This window comes from Cavia porcellus, unplaced genomic scaffold (genome assembly GCF_034190915.1).
Source record: "Cavia porcellus strain 051 isolate PalLab524CR breed Dunkin Hartley unplaced genomic scaffold, mCavPor4.1 scaffold_15, whole genome shotgun sequence".
Lineage (NCBI taxonomy): Eukaryota > Metazoa > Chordata > Mammalia > Rodentia > Caviidae > Cavia > Cavia porcellus.
This window is the reverse complement of record NW_026947498.1, coordinates 10,701,353-10,716,729: the sequence shown is the minus strand read 5'-3', so window position 1 is coordinate 10,716,729 and position 15,377 is coordinate 10,701,353.

Here is a 15,377-nt window from a genome sequence, read left to right as displayed (position 1 = left end):
CAGCATTGGGAGGCATGGAAGAGGTGGGAGTCCCTGAATCAGAGACGCAGGTGCCCACGGGACGTCCCATGCCACAGGCGTAGATAGAGGCCTCCGATGAGCTGGGGCTGCAGCAGCCACACACCCGAGGGCAGCTCCCGACAGGCTTGCTCACCAGTGACAGAACACATAGTCAGCTGGAGGGAGGTGGCTGTCATCCTCGCCACATCCCCAAAGGCTGACCAAGGCTGTCGAGAACAGAAGGGGAAGGCTTCGGGGCAGTAGCAGTAACTGTGGCTCCTAGCTCAGCTGGGACAGGAGAGGCGGAGGGATATAGCTCCCTGGGGAAGGAGCAAAGATGCAAGAGAGAGGGCAGGGGTCAGCCTGGTGGGTCTGAGAAATGGCACAACATGATAGTGAAGCAAAAGGGAAGAGCCTGAGGTCATGTTAAGGCGCTCACAGGCATCAGACATTCAGGGTTCTGCAGGAATGAACACAGGGGCTTTCTTTACTCTGGGGCAAGCAGGAGGGTGTTGCGATCTGACTCTGCAGCTGTGGTATGGAGCAGAGGCAACTGAGAGCTTCAGGGCACTGCAGTGGCTTTGGTAGGGTGGGCACTGAGGTAGGCCGTGTTGGTTTCCCATCGGTGCCAGGCTCACACATACCACTGCTTTGGAGCAGTCCTGAACCTCAAATCGAGGTGCCGCCTTCCTTCCTGCAGGCTCCAGGGCGTACCTGTTCCATTCCTCTGAGCTGTTCCGAGTCCCGCTCTCTGGTGCTGGGCCCAGGGTCTCCTTTTCCTTGCAAACCAGGCTATTCCTGGCTTTTGGAGCGGTCCCACTCCCAGCTCCTTCCCTTCAGCGGCAGCCTCTGCAGCCTGCTGTTCTGTATCTCTGGCCCCTGCTGCCTGTCCTCCACTGCCTGCTCTGGGATAACCTATTTGTCCTTGGTGACAGGGTCTGCACTGCCCTGCAGCTGGCTTCTTCCCTGAAACACACATTGGAAATTTGCCCCCTCCCATTGCTCCCTCCAGGGGTGACAGGGGACACTACAGGTGTGTCCTGGTCTTGTCAGAGCCAGGTCTCTGTCCCCAGGCTGGAACAACATGGAGTCCCCCCCCCCGCCACACACACACACACACACACACACACACACACAGAAGCTTTCTGAAGGTGGTTTCAGGACAGATGTCTGGCAACTGATGAGGTGTGAACTAAAAACAGGGAGAACGTTTAATTGTTACAAAACTTAGGGCTGTGGATGTAGCTCAGCAGCACAGCACCTGCCTGGCAAGCACGAGGTTGTGAGTTCAATCCCCAGTACCAAAAAATACCCAAACTTGAAATCCTCTGCCTTATTCTACATACACTCATCCCATCGTGCTTGCTACTTTCTGCAGAGGCTCTGAGTGTCTTCCTAGTGTCTTTAGTTCCTCCATCCTGGCTTCCTCCTTGTCCTAAGTTGATTCAAAACGTTTCCCTTCCTGGATCAGTTTAACTTTGGAGAAGAGCCACAAGTCACAGGGTGCCAGATCCGATGACCAAGGTGAGAAGGACACAGCATCCTGTTCATTGGGCCTTACCTGTCTGTTAGGAGGCACCTGCAGTTACGGTTGGGATCTGCAATGGTCCCTGAGGCCTCATGTGCTCTGGTTGGATCCAGTCCCCGGGGTGTCACCTGGAAGGGTGGATCCCTCTCTTGGCTTCCAGTCTCTTTGCCCTCTTCCCTCTTCCTCACCCTGTGAGCTGCCCTTCTCTGGCACAGCCCTTCCACCACACCGTTCCTGGGTTTAGTGGGGTGAATACAGATTGAGCCTTCCAGAGCCATGAGCCAAAGTCAACTCCCTCCCCTTAGGGTGCAGGTGACAGGTCAGTTGACAGACACAGAGGAAGCATTTGCTGCAATTCCTATCATACCTCACAGACACAGTCAGGAAAGAAGACTCCAGAGCACCTCACCAGGTGGCCAGAATGACAGGATGAGTGTGTCTGAAGCAAGCAGGAGGACTTAGGGGTTTCACAGCAAGTTATTTTTCCCTATAACGTTTTTTACAGTTTAAACATTGGCCATGCGTTTTCATCACCCCTCACCTACCAAGTCCAGGCCTGCTGGTGTCTGGCTGTGTAGTGGTGGATGTGGGGGCTCTGTCCAGGCTGGGATCAGTGCTTGGGGTGTGGCTGAACAGCCGCCAGCTGTGTACCAGGACCCAGGAGGCACTAAGAGCAGTGCCCAGTCCAGAGCAGCTCCTGCAGGGCTTGGGGACAAGGACTTTGGCTCAGCGAAGCCCTGTCCAGCAAGTGATCTGCGTCCTAGCTGTCAGGACTAATGCACAAGTGTGCAAGGCCCAGGACAGCAGTGGTTACTGCCCTGCGACCCAGAGCCATCCTGGCTGGGTCCTGAGCTGCCCCAGCCAGGTCACAGGCTGACTTTGGCCAGGTGATTGCCTTTGCATTTCCCCTAACTGCTCCTGTCACTAGGGGGAGCTCTTTCCCCTTGTGCAACCAGGGCCTGCAGCACTCCTGGGCTTCTGAAGCTGGGGCTGCCCTAATGGACCCCCTGGCAGGAACTGGATCTGTACTGCCTCCTGAGGCTGCTGTGACTGGCCTAGCCTGGACAGATACCCGTCCACATACCCAGCATCCCCTCTCTGTGGCCTTGAGATGCCCACACACACTCAGGCCAGTGTCTAGGCCCTGGGGCCAGGATCCGTGTTCGGCCTGCATCCCCATAGCTCAGCCAAGGCCTGTACATCCTGAGCCTCAGTTTCCCCATCTCTACCATGAGGCCCAGGGTGGGTGAAGAGGGCTGGGGTGGGGGCGGAGCCATGGTGTCACAGTGGGCGTGGATACACCATCCCTGATCCACCATACCCAGGTCCTGGGCTGTTTGTGCTCATGGGGCAAAGTCCTGAGACCCCTTACCCTGTGCTGTGATCCCCACCCCTTCCAGTATTAGCTGGTGGGGTCCCAGGAGGCTTCTCCCCAAGGCCTTGATGTCCAGGGCAAGACACAGAAAAGGCATCAAGATCAGGTGTGCCTGGGCCCCAAGATCAGGTAAGCTCCAGGCCAGCCTGGGCCACAAAGTGAGACCCTGTGAGAAACTCTAAACCAGAAACAAAAATGAAAAAGCCAAAGCAGGAAAGGAGAAAGGCCATGGCAAAGGTGTCCATGTATCAAAGCTGGACAGCGTGCCCACTCTGCTTAGGCCAGCGAACAGGCTCCCAGCGCCCAGGCTTCAGGGAATGACATCTGCAGTGTCCAAAACATCCAGCTTGGGCTCCTCCTGGGCCAGCGTGGCCCTGGGCCAGTTATCCTGTCAGAAGCTCATGTGCCCTCTGGCCAGGTGGAAATGCAGGTCTGTCCTGGGGCTTTTAGATGCCAAGCCCATCCCTGAAGGAAGGGCTGATGCCTGGCTCTGCCGGTTCCGAGCAGAGCTTGGGGCCTCAGTGTGCGTAGGTCTGAGGAATGTCAGGCTTGAGCTGTTAGCCTTGGGGGTGAGGACCTTGAAAGCTGATCTCTGCATTGCCCAGCCCTGGCCTCCTACCTCCTGCACAGGGGAGGGGCAGGCCCCATCCTGGGGCTACAGATTCAGAAGTTGAGGCAGGCAGAAGCCCGCCACACAGCTCGGCCAGGTCCAGCTCTGGAGGATGCCCTGTAGCTCCTAGAAGTGCAGCTGAGGTGAGTGCCCCCCTCCAGGGACACCGAGTCCTCAGGAGTGGCCACTTCCCAACCCCACTGTGACCAAGGCGCCCACCACACTGACAGCCACTATGGTGAGGGAGGTTTCCTGGGGCCTTCTGTCTTCCGGGTGCCTCCCCCAGCCCTGCCATGACCTGGGGTGCCAGCCCGCTCATCTAGTGGCAGGTGATTCTGGGAGGTTCCCACTTTTGGAAGCACTCGGGGTAGGAACCGAGTATGCAGCTTGGAACAGTGTGTGCTCTGAGGCCGCGGGAGGAAGTGGGCTGTGGGAGAGGCGGTCGCTCAAGGCGGTTTCTGATGGCTGGGCGGCAGCTACTGCAGAACCTGAAGACAGAAAACCAGGGCTGGGCATGTGACTGGGCGGCACCGTGCCTGCCTGGAAGCCCAAAATCCTGCGTTCCATTCCTGGTACCAAAAAAGAGGAAAAAAAAGAAACTTCGAATGAGTTTGAGATGAAACCTCTCCCTCTCCCCTGCACCTCCCTCCCTGTTCCCTATCTGAGTGGTAGTTAAAGTCAGCACCTTCCCCTGGGTTACACCCAGCCTTGCGTTTCTGACTGACTGACTGATTTTGAGACAGGACCTCCATAAGGCACTCTGTTGCCCAATTGGACTCAAACCTGTGACTCTCCTGCCTCAGCCTCCTTGATGCTGGAGTCACAGGCCAGCGCTCCCACACCTTCCTAAATGTTGAAACCCCTCTGGTCCCACTGCCCACAGTGGCAGCAGGACAGGGGCCTCTCCTCCCCGGTCTGCACAACCACCTTTGCCTCTGACTTGGAAACATCATCCTCCTCCTCCTCCCGATGGCTGGTGGCACCTTCCCAGTGCCAGCCTGAGCCAACAGCTTTGCGTGTGGCGGGGTCACACAGACATCAGAGTCACTGTCCCTTGCTCCGGCCCACTCTGTCTCAGCCTCACCCAGAACCATCCTCCTCCCCACACTCCCACCTGGCAGCCTCCCTGGGCCCCGCCCCCCACTCCGTCTCACCCCTGGCTACCATGACTCTGCTAGGGGCCTCCGTGTGGCTCACCTGACCCCAAGAACCGATCTGTCACTGTGTCACAGGGGCACGGGCATGAGTCCATACATGTCCTCTGATTTGCTGTCACACTGTCCTTCCCACCCATGACATGCAGAGAAACTGAGGCAGAAAAAGTGAGCCATTCTTCCAAACTCAAAAGTTAAAAGGTAGAAGCCAAACATTCAATGGGAAGATTCTCTGGAACTCCAACTGAGGCATCCCATCCATGTAACTTCTGATGTCCTCAGAGACCTGCCTGTTTATCAGTCACTCATTCATTTAGAGTCAGAGTCTGGCTACGTAGCTCAGGCTGGCCTTGGACTTGCTAAGTACCCTGGCTGTCTTCCTGCCTCAGCCTCCCAGGTGTGCATCCTGCGAGCTGAGTCTCCTCCATCTTTTCCTTGTCTACATGCTTGCACCTCCTGAGCACCTGCTGTGTACTGGTCCTTTTCTGGACTCACACCACAGGATGGGGGACAGCAGGTGCCCTGGGGGTCTCTGTGGCTTGCGGCCCACATCAGACCTGTCTTGGTTACTTTTCTCTCCCCACTGAGACAAAGTTCTTGATATCCAAAATGAAGGAAAGTTTTATTTAGTTCACAGTTTGTGGAGGCTTCAGTCCATAGTCAGCTGGCTCCAAGGCAGGGTGGTGTGGCACTGGGGCAACACTTCAAGGCAGCAGCCAGCAAAAGCAGCCAGGGCAAAAGTGGCAGAATATGCCTCTTCCCCTCCTTTATATTGCACACAGGCCACCTCCTCCAGGGCTGGTTTGGCATTCACCAAACCTTGCCCTCCTGCTGCACAGGCTGAGGGTGTTTACAAAGAGCCCTGGCCCCCTGCTGAGTGTCTCAGTTAAACTTCTAAACTTCTCAGGGTGACACAGTGCATCAACCACGACAGAACCCAAGCTAACCTCCTTCTAACATAGTCTCCCCACCCCTTGCCAGCCAGAGGGCAGCCTGGAAATGCTGTGAGAACAGAAATCCTCGTGGGATGTGCAGCTAGAGCCTCTGTGAGTCTCTTCACACCTCCAAAGGGGTCCTTGGTGGTGGCGCCAGTGGCAACCACACTGCGAGGGAAGAGCGGCTCGGTGAGCAGCCTTGAGGGAACCTGCTCCATCGACAAGCAGGGGCTCACTGTGGGGCCAGTGGGGCCTGGGCCAAGGTCAGGCCTCTCTGGCCTGAGCAGCCCTTGTGCAGGTTGGCCTGGCCTTGGTGGAGGAGGGGAAGGTCAGGGTGCAGGGCAGATGAGGGTGTGACTTCCTCTTCCCCTTCTGCCCCAGCACAGCTGTTTTGTTTTGAGTTGAGAGGTTGCTGTGTTGCCCAGCCTGGTCTCAAACTCTTGAGACTTGAGATCCTCCTGCTTCAGGCTGCAGAGAGCTGGGTTACAGCTTCATGCTGTGTGTCATCCTTTTGTTATTTTGACCCTGGAAACGTTGCCCACTGCTGAGTCAAACTTGCAGACTGTGATTCCGTTTTCTTCCTCCTACAGCTTTCCGTCGCCCACCCCTGAATCACTGCCTAATTTTTACCCTTGTTCCATTTCCTTTGGCTCAGATCTGCGCCTTCCTGCCCTGGGCGGGTTTGGGAAACTCCTCTCTGAGGGACAGTCTGTGGTCAGGTCTGGGTTGGGTCTGTGGAAGACAGGGATGAGAGTCGGTGTCTGGCAGCCGAGGTGGGATGCACTGAGCTTCCCTCCCCACACGCTCCTGGGGGCTGATCCCCACCAGCGGCTTGAAGGTTTCAGAAGGGAAAGCCAGGAGAGGGAGAGCCAGGCCCTGGAAGCCAGGATGTGGAGGAAGTCTAAGGGGAAGTGGTGGAGAGAAGCCAGAGGGGCAGGCGGGGTGGCTGTTGAGCTGGGCAGGGGTGCTTGCAGCAGGTTGAGGCTAGAAAGCCTCAGGGCCAGAGGAGGAAGCAGCTTCACCCTGCGCCTGCACCCCCGAGGGCACCCAGCAGGAGGAAGCCTGTCCTGCCTCTGCCTCTGGGTCCCAGAGCCCCTCCCCAACCACTGCGGGAGCTGGCACCAGGCGCTGCGTGGGTAGGGATCCTGAGTTCTCCCTGCTCTGTCTTGCGCTGAGCCTCGCAGCACCCACCCCTTCCCCTATCCTCAGGAAACCTGCTCCACCCCTTTGCAACCACCTGTTCCCCCAATCCCCCCCCCACTGTGCCCCCAGGGTCTGCCTGCCCTGGGGCTGGGTCCTTCTCCTGTCCTGTCCTGGCTGCCTTCCGGAGTCCTCACCTTCTTCAGGGTGGACTATGCACCCCCCATGCGCAGGCAAGTCTCCACCATCCCGAGATGTGCAAGCAGTGTCCAGCAGACACCATGACAGTGACCACCTCAGACTCTTCCCAAGTACCTACAGTCAGTGTATAGGGCTGGGGACAGCAGTGGTAATGCCACTTTCTCTGCCTGGTCCTCACGCAGCAGCTGTTCCTGGCCTTGCTGGCCTGGAGCAAGGTGACCTCAGCCTGCAGTGGCCCCCTCCCAGCCACAGCATGGGGCACACAGTTATCAGGCACCAAGGGTCCCACCCACACTTTGCTTCGATGGCCTGGATGAGGCGACCGCTCTCCCCAAGCGCAGTCCCTGCCCACCCACTGAGCCTCCCACAGTGTCCACTGGCTCCAGTGGCTCTCCACTGACCTCAGCCCCCCTGGCCCTGCTGGCCTGAGTCTGTGTCTTGGTTACTTTTCTCTACTTTGCTGTGACAAAACACCTGACACCCAAAACGAAGGAAAGAAAGGTTTAGTTAGCTCTCAGTTTCTGGATTCCAGTCCAAATACAGCTGGCTCCAAGGCATGCCTGAGGGGCAGCACTTCAAGGAAGCAGCCAGCAAAAGCCGCCAGAGCAAGAAGGGGGAGAGCTAGCCTCTTTCCCTCCTTGTATTGTATGCAGGCCGCTCCCATCTCTCCAGGGCTGGTGTAGCCCTCACAAACTCTCTGTGCCCTCCTCTTGCACTGGATGAGGGTGTTTATGAAGACCTGACTCCCTGCTGGGTCTCTCAGTTAAACTGGAAACTTCTCAAGTTGGCACAGTGAACCAACCATGACTATCCAGCACTCTGCACCCCTATCACCATGGCCACGTGGGAGCTTCCACTGCCTCCACAGGTTTGAGCCCACCTGGGCTGCTTGGTGACCCTGCCTCAGTAAAAAGAAGCTTTACAGTTCAGTGTGCAGACAGGGGTTGAATCCCTGGCACTGTGGAAATTACAAGAATAGCAAGGGAGACTTTCGGGAGAACATGGCGGACAGATAGCAGCAGCTACGGAGGCTCTCTGAGAGACCCAGCTTAGAATCCAGGAATGGTGTGGAGTGAGGAATCCTAAGAAAGAGGAGATATACCCTGCTGACCCAAGAACGAACTGGGCTGAGAGAAACCAACTGGGAATGCAATCCTGGTGCTATAACAGGAACAGATAAAGCCTCAGCGTGGAAGCTGGAGCCCGCGCCATTAGAAGCCAAGATTTGGGTTCCCCACCGCCGCTGCAGCGTCTGAATCAGCTCAGCAGAGAGAGAGAGACGTGCGAAAGCTCTGAGCACGGGAATCGGTGAATGGAGTTGAGAGCTGGACAGGTCGGGAGCTGTGGATCGACCTGCGGTGAGTGAGGGAAGCTGGGACTCTTCCACGATCTAGGAGGCTCCAACAGAGGACCTTCTGGGACCGGGCAGACTTGCCAGAACAGGGCGCTATAGTGACTTCAGTCACATATCCCCCTCTCAAGCAGGATTAGTGAGCAGTGCCTAGCCTACATGACGCTGCTGGCTGAGACCCAGTAGGCTAGCACAACCCAGGATCCAGCGCCTGGAGGTGCACCCTAGGGGTGAAGCCTTCGGTAGGTTGACCTGGGGGGGGGCGCGGGCCCCCCATAGGCTGCCCAGTCCGTAACTCCCCGGTGTGCTGCAGTGGGCGGGAACACCTAGCTGGCACAATTCAAACAGACTGTAGCTGACAGGGAAGGAAGCTGGACCTCCTATATACGCTTGTATATAAGGAACAAAGAATATGGGAAGAGGGAGTAACAAGAAAGGCTTCCCCTGCCCCCAATCCTGAGAAACAGGCAATAGCAGACACGGCACCAATAGACATAAAGCGCTATCTCCAGAGCCTCATAGACGAGTTCAGGAATGAAGTTATTAATGACCTGAAGCAAGACATAAGCAGAATAGTTAGAGAAATGCTAAGCACCACCCAAGAAAAAACAGATGGTGGAATGGAAGAACAGAAAAAAAGGGGGAGAATTGTTTGATGGAGAAAATAGAGAAAAACATAGAATATGTGAAGCGGGTTCAAAGAGATTACCAAGAAACTAAAAACTCTATCAAAAACTGGCATAACAGCTTGAAAGAAACTAAGGATAGATTATCTGAACTGGAGAGAAGATTTGTAATATGGGAGCATGAAATGAAAAACTTTTTAAAAGTAACAAAGAAACAAACAGCAATAATACAAAGACTAGAAGATGATAAGAGGATCTATAACTTAAGAATTAAGAACATAAAAGAAGAGGTAGAGACACAAACAAATGAACTACAAAAGCTACTTGCAGAAATAATCCAGGAGAATTTTCCTAATTTAGCAAAAGGTAAAGATACTCAGATGTATGAGGCATACAGGACCCCAGCCACCTACAACACAAATAGAGCTACACCCAGGCATATAATAATCAAAATACCAGAAATCCAATATAAGAACAGAATATTAAAAGCCGTCAGAGACAAGAAACAGATCACTTACAAGGGAACACCCATCAGAATTACAGCAGACTTCTCGGCACAAACCATCAAATCACGAAGAGTGTGGGGGGAAATAATTCAAGCTTTGAAAGATAATAACCTCCAGCCAAGATTGATATATCCTGCACAACTATCCCTGGAAATTGATGGAAAAACAAGTTGCATTCCAGGATAAAGAGGAACTAGTGGAATATGCAACCACCAATTCAACTCTACATAGAATACAGCAGGATATTCTAAAAAAGGAAAATACGAAGATTCCAGAAATGGTGGCAAGAGAAGCCACAATGAATGGAGCAGAAAACAAAATGAAGAAGACAAACTGACAACTAATGACAGAAAAAGAGCTCAACAGAAATGAGGCAAAGAAGTTTGGATGATTGGAACAGCTATTTTGGAGAAAATGACATCATAATAAGTAATGCTGATTTAATATCGTCTTGTTTTGAAGTCCCATCAAGCTTTTGTTCTTCTGTCTCCATAGGTCTTAACATGTTGTATCTTATTGGATTTTATTATATGTGATAGTATAAACAAAAACTTTTATAGACAAGGAATTATACAGAAACCATTGTTCATTTTCTTTTAGTGGATTCTAAATACCCTGTAATACTGTCATTCTCTTGAATGGTTTTACATTGTTTTGATATATTTGATGCTACAGTATACGAAGTTATACTCAAACATTTCAAGGAAAGAGACAATATGGTAACTACTTTTATGTCGGGATGATCTTGTGGTGAAACACTATTTTGCTTAAATGGTTATGTTTTGATCTGCGCTGTTTTGTTGTTATGCCCTCTTTTATCTCAATCTCCATTTTATTATTTTTTATTTTTATCCTTTTAATTAAGGGAAAAATAAAAAATAGCAGGATATATTATAGTAACCCACTTTGATTTTCTATTAACTTGATTTGAAGCCCTGTATTGCTCTCACCATCTTGTTTTGACTGATGTTTCTCTATTCTGTTTTGCTTGATAGTACCAGGTTCGAAAGTTTAGGCAACAGCTGTGAAGATAGTAGGATTCATTATGATGCCCATTCTGGTTGACTATTATCTACTTTTGAAGACCTGTAATGTTTCCCATGTTTTGGTTTTGTTCTTTACTGTTTTGTTCAATTTTATTATAACTGATGATATAGGTAATTCTATTTGAGATAGCGGGAGGCATTATGGTAACCATTGTTGATCACCTTGTATTATGTTTTTACATTATCTATTATGTCCACCCTTTTGATTTGACCACCTCTATTCTGTCACATTTGGTTTTACTCTCTTCCAAAAAAGTAATAAGAACGGTGGGAGTAATAAAACCCAAAATGTGTAACAGTCATTGTACAAAAGAGAGGAAAAGAAAGTGCTCTAAACGATATAACTGCAAGTATATTTAAGTGTATAAGATAGATAACCATATTACTGAGTTTTGTTGGGTCATTGAACAGAACTGTTTGCAGTCTCACCGTTTGAATGTCCACTTTATATGCTTTAATTTTGTAACTTGAACAAGTATTTCTAAGATGACAATATGTAATCCAGTAACTAGTGATTTCCTACTGTTTTTTTTCTGAAATTTTGTATAACTTGTACCCTTTTTCTGCTTTTTTTTTTGTTTTTTTTCTTTTTCTCCTTAAATAAACCTAAAAAAAAAAAAAAAAAAAAAAAGAATAGCAAGGGAGGGAGGGGGCCAGCGAGAAGAAAAGAATGAGCGAAAGTACCGGGTTGAGCTCGGGGGCAGAGTGCTGTCCGAGGCCCTGCAGTCAACCAGGATGCAAAAATAAACAAAGGCACAGTGGGTGGGATCGAGTGGACCACAGGGATGGTTGGCTGTTAGCGGTGGCTCCTCCAGGGCTGCACTTCTGACAGGCTGGGACGCGGTGTTTCTTAGTTTTGTTTTGCTTTTATTTTTAGATTGGCGTTTTCTGTTTGTCTCCTGTTTTCTTCTTTTTGTTGTGTTTCTTCCCTTTTTCTCTTCCTTTCGTCTCCTCCCCTCCCTCCTCTCCCCCCTCCCCTCCCCCTCCCCTCCTCTCCCCCTCCCTCTCTCTCTCCTTGCTCTTCTGTGCCACGGTGTTTGCACTGAGACTCATCCCCAGCGCTTTCTTATGCTTTAGTTTGAAAGGGAATTTAACTAAGTTCTTCAGGCTGGCTTCGAGCTTTCAATCCTCCTGCCTCAGCCTCCAGGGGTTCTAGGCTTGTTCCAGGTGTGCGCTGCCACGCCTGGCTTGGCTCCTCCGTTTTTCCTTTTTCCCTCTCCTGCTTTAAGTCGCGGAATATTTATCTGTTTATTTCTGGGTGCGGGAGACAGAATGGGAAGGGTGGTCTGGTGCACCCTGGGCCATGTGATCGTGGCCCCGCCCTGCCCGTGGGCGGGGCTCCGGGCCTTTGCAGCTCCAGTGTGTCTGGAAACCTCACTACCCCAGGTCCCTCTCCACTCCCACCGCGGCCTTGGCCCTAGTCCTGGGGCCCACACACCCTCCGGTAGCTAGTCTGCCTTGACGCCTGGAGACCCTCACAGGAACCTCCGCCCCTCCTGGAGGGCAGCTTGGGGACAGATGCCTGCCCTGGGAGTAGAGAGGAGGAAGTCGGACAGGCCTCCCAGCTCCAGGGCGCCCCGCCCCACTGCCCCAGGAGGGGGCGGGGCCCCACCCCGCCCCACCCCCCTGCAATATCGTTCTCAGCTGGATGGGCTGGGGCTCGCTTGTGCCCCGGGGTGGGGGTTAAGGGCGTCCTGGGTCAGCACCTTGAGGGCACAGTGTGAATCGGACACGCAGTCCGCTGGTGACCTAATGTCAGGGGTCTCCTCCGCTCACTGGCCCTCATCCTACCCTAGCACCGTCCTCTCCTTTCCGGCCTTTCTTTCTTCTGGTATTGAGGACTGAACTCAAGGTCTTCACACTGAGCTGCATACCCAGTTTACTAAATCACCAGTTGGAACCCAGGCTGGGTTCCAACTCGAGATGCTCCTGTCTCAGCTTCCCAGAGTACAGGGATCATAGGGTTGCACCACTGTGCTTTTTTAAAAAAATAAAATATTTAGAGACCACAGAAAGTGTGAAATTGTCACTAAGTAACACTTAGTCACCACCTTTTTTAAAAATCACATCTTAACATTTTATCTATGACTTTTTATTCTTGTTTTTGATAGGAGGACCAAACTCACGACCTCGTGATTGCCAGGCAGGCACTGGTGCTGCTGAGCTAAACCCCAGCCCTAGAGCTTTTTCTTCTTCCCCATTTGCTTGAACACGAGTTTGTGTTTGCTGTCAAATGCTCTGTTGGGGACAAAAGCCCGGCCTCTCTTCTTCCCTTTAACAAACAGAATCTTCCAGTGGAAGACAGAAGCCCTCAGCCTTCTCCGTGGGTGCCACCTCTCTGACTCAGGGGCCTGCAACGCGGCCCTGCGGCCTCCATCTCTAGGTCGGGTTTACCACCCCCCCCCCCCCCCCGCGCTGGCCGCGCCCCTGTGCAGGTCTCTTCCGGAGCCCGCAGGCCTCGACTTTTACCTTTTACCCGCTGCAGACACCAGATACAGCCGCAAGACGGCTCTGCAGAGGAGGTGGGGGAGGGGAGAGGTGAGGAGAGGGCGGGCTGGGGTAGGGGAGGCCCTTCCTGGCTTCCGGCTCCCGGGCTCTGTGTGCGGCTCCACTGTCCTGCGGTCTGTACCGCAGGCGCGCTCTGGGCTCTGATTTGGTCCTCCTGGTCCGCAGCGGTACTGCCCCTTTTCTTACGTACTTGCTGGCTACCGTTTTCTTTTAGGAACTGTGGAATCAGCTCGTTTGCACGTTTTCACTCAGATTTTTTCCTGTGCAACTTACAGCTTGCTTTTTTTGTTGTTGTTGTTGCTTTGTTTCTTTTTCTTTTTCTTTCTTTTTTTTTTTTTGAGACAGGATCTCACTGTGAATTTCAGGCCAGCCTTGAACTCACTTTGTAGCCCAGGCTGGCCTTGGACTCACAGCAATCCTCCTGCCTCAGCCTCCCAAGTACTGAAATTACAGGTGTGTGTTACCATGCCTGGTTTTTTTTGAGAGAGGGTCTTGCCGTGGAGTCCAGTCTAATTTGCAGTGATCTTTCTGCCTCAGCCTTCCAAGTGGAGGGATTTCAGGAAGTGCCACCACACCCAGCTTGTCCTTTATACTTTTTTTCTTTTCAATTTTGATAAACTATGAACAACATAACATTTGCCATTTTTGCACTTAACTGTTCAGCTCAAGGGCAGTAAGGACTGTCACCATTGCTGAGAATGTCACCCTGGTGCCCTACAGATCTCCTTCATCTTGCAAAACCAAAGCTCCACCCGCCTGAACAATTTACACTTCCTCTGAAAGTATTTTTACACATTTTTGCAACCAAAAATTTCCCACATATATAGAAGTAGGGAGGGTGGCGTAATGGGCCTGAGTCCCCAGCGCCAGCTCTAAGCGGCCCCTTCCGGGGAGCCTTTCTTATCCGCCCGCCCCCACTGCCGTATGGTGCCAGCGGCAACCTGGGGGCACAAGGGCTGTTTGTCACAGCTGTGAAACATTTCCACACCCGAGAAATGGGTGTACTGTTGTCACTGTGTCACCACAGTCGTGCACTGTGACTGGCCGTGTGCCCCAGACCCCTGCGATTTGCAGCTCCCCTCTGTGGCTCCCTCACACCCTCCCCCTTCTCTGCACTCTGCAGTCCCCACTCCTGGGGACCTTGCCAGCTGTGTCCCACTGCGTCCTGTCTCTGTGACCTGGTGGCTGATCTGAGCTGGGTTGGCAGTGACGGTCACTGTTCCTGCTTTAGCCACGCTGTCGTCAGGCCTGCTCCATCACAGCTGGGCCAGATGCCTGGCGTGTCCTGGGCTGTCACCATTTGGCCCCTTGGCTCACCCGTGGGTGTATCTGGTGACCTCATCTGTTCTTTCTTCTAGAACTCTCTCAAAGGAACACTGCATTTTTTTTTTTTTTTTGTCTTTTTCTTTTTTATCGTTACGGGATCGAACTCACGACTACCTACTTGCAAGGCAGGTGCTTATGCCGCTGAGCTAAATCCCCAGCCCCTGGAGCACTGCATTTGACAGAGAACGTTTCATTGGAACTTGCTTGGTTGGTTTATTTGTAAGAGTGCACAATAGTAACACACATGCCTGTATCCCAGCACTCAGGAGACTAAGGCAGGATTGTTGTGAGTTCAAGACCAACCTGGGCTACATAGTGAGGCTCTGCCTCAAAAAATGAAAACAAACAAACAAAAAAAATGAAAACAAAACAGTGCAGTAGTTGGCTGACTTGAAGAGTCCTAGAAAGCTGCCTCAGGTGTGGGGATTTCTGGGAGATTTGAAATCTTTCCCAGTGTCGTCTTGTGTTTCTATTTGCATTTCTCCTTTGTTCTTTTCCCCTTGTCTTTCTATCCTATTTTCCTTTCCTCAGGGGGACACATTTTTTTTTTTTTTTTTTTTTTTTTGGTCTTTTTCCTTTTTATCGGTACCGGGGATCGAACTCGTGACTACCCGCTCCTTCAGGCTTTTTAACACCGTTTTTTCAATCAACAGACAGATGGTGGGCTCCGTCTTGCTGGCCAGCTCCTCCCGTGGCCTTGCCATCCCTGGATCACCTGCTTCAGCAGTGCTGCTCTTGCCAGGGCTGGGGGAGGCATCCAGGCCCACAGGGGTTGTCAATCCCGCTTTCTTCTCCGTCCACCTTGCTGACCTCATCCCAGCGTAGCTGGTCCCGGTGAACCTTGCCCTCAGCTCTGCTGCGCGGGTCTCTTCTCCCTTCTCTTGGCACCTGGGCCCCCTCTGCTGCATCCCTGCTGTCCTCCCTCTGGAATTCCTGTGGCCCTGGTCTTTCTCTGTCCCTTGTTAAGTGCTGCCCGAGCAGCTGCTCAGGGCTTGTGGAGGCCTGCATGGCCTTTGCCATCCTCAATCAGGGACTCCCTCCGCCCAGGGCTCCTGGGCACTCCAGGCCACT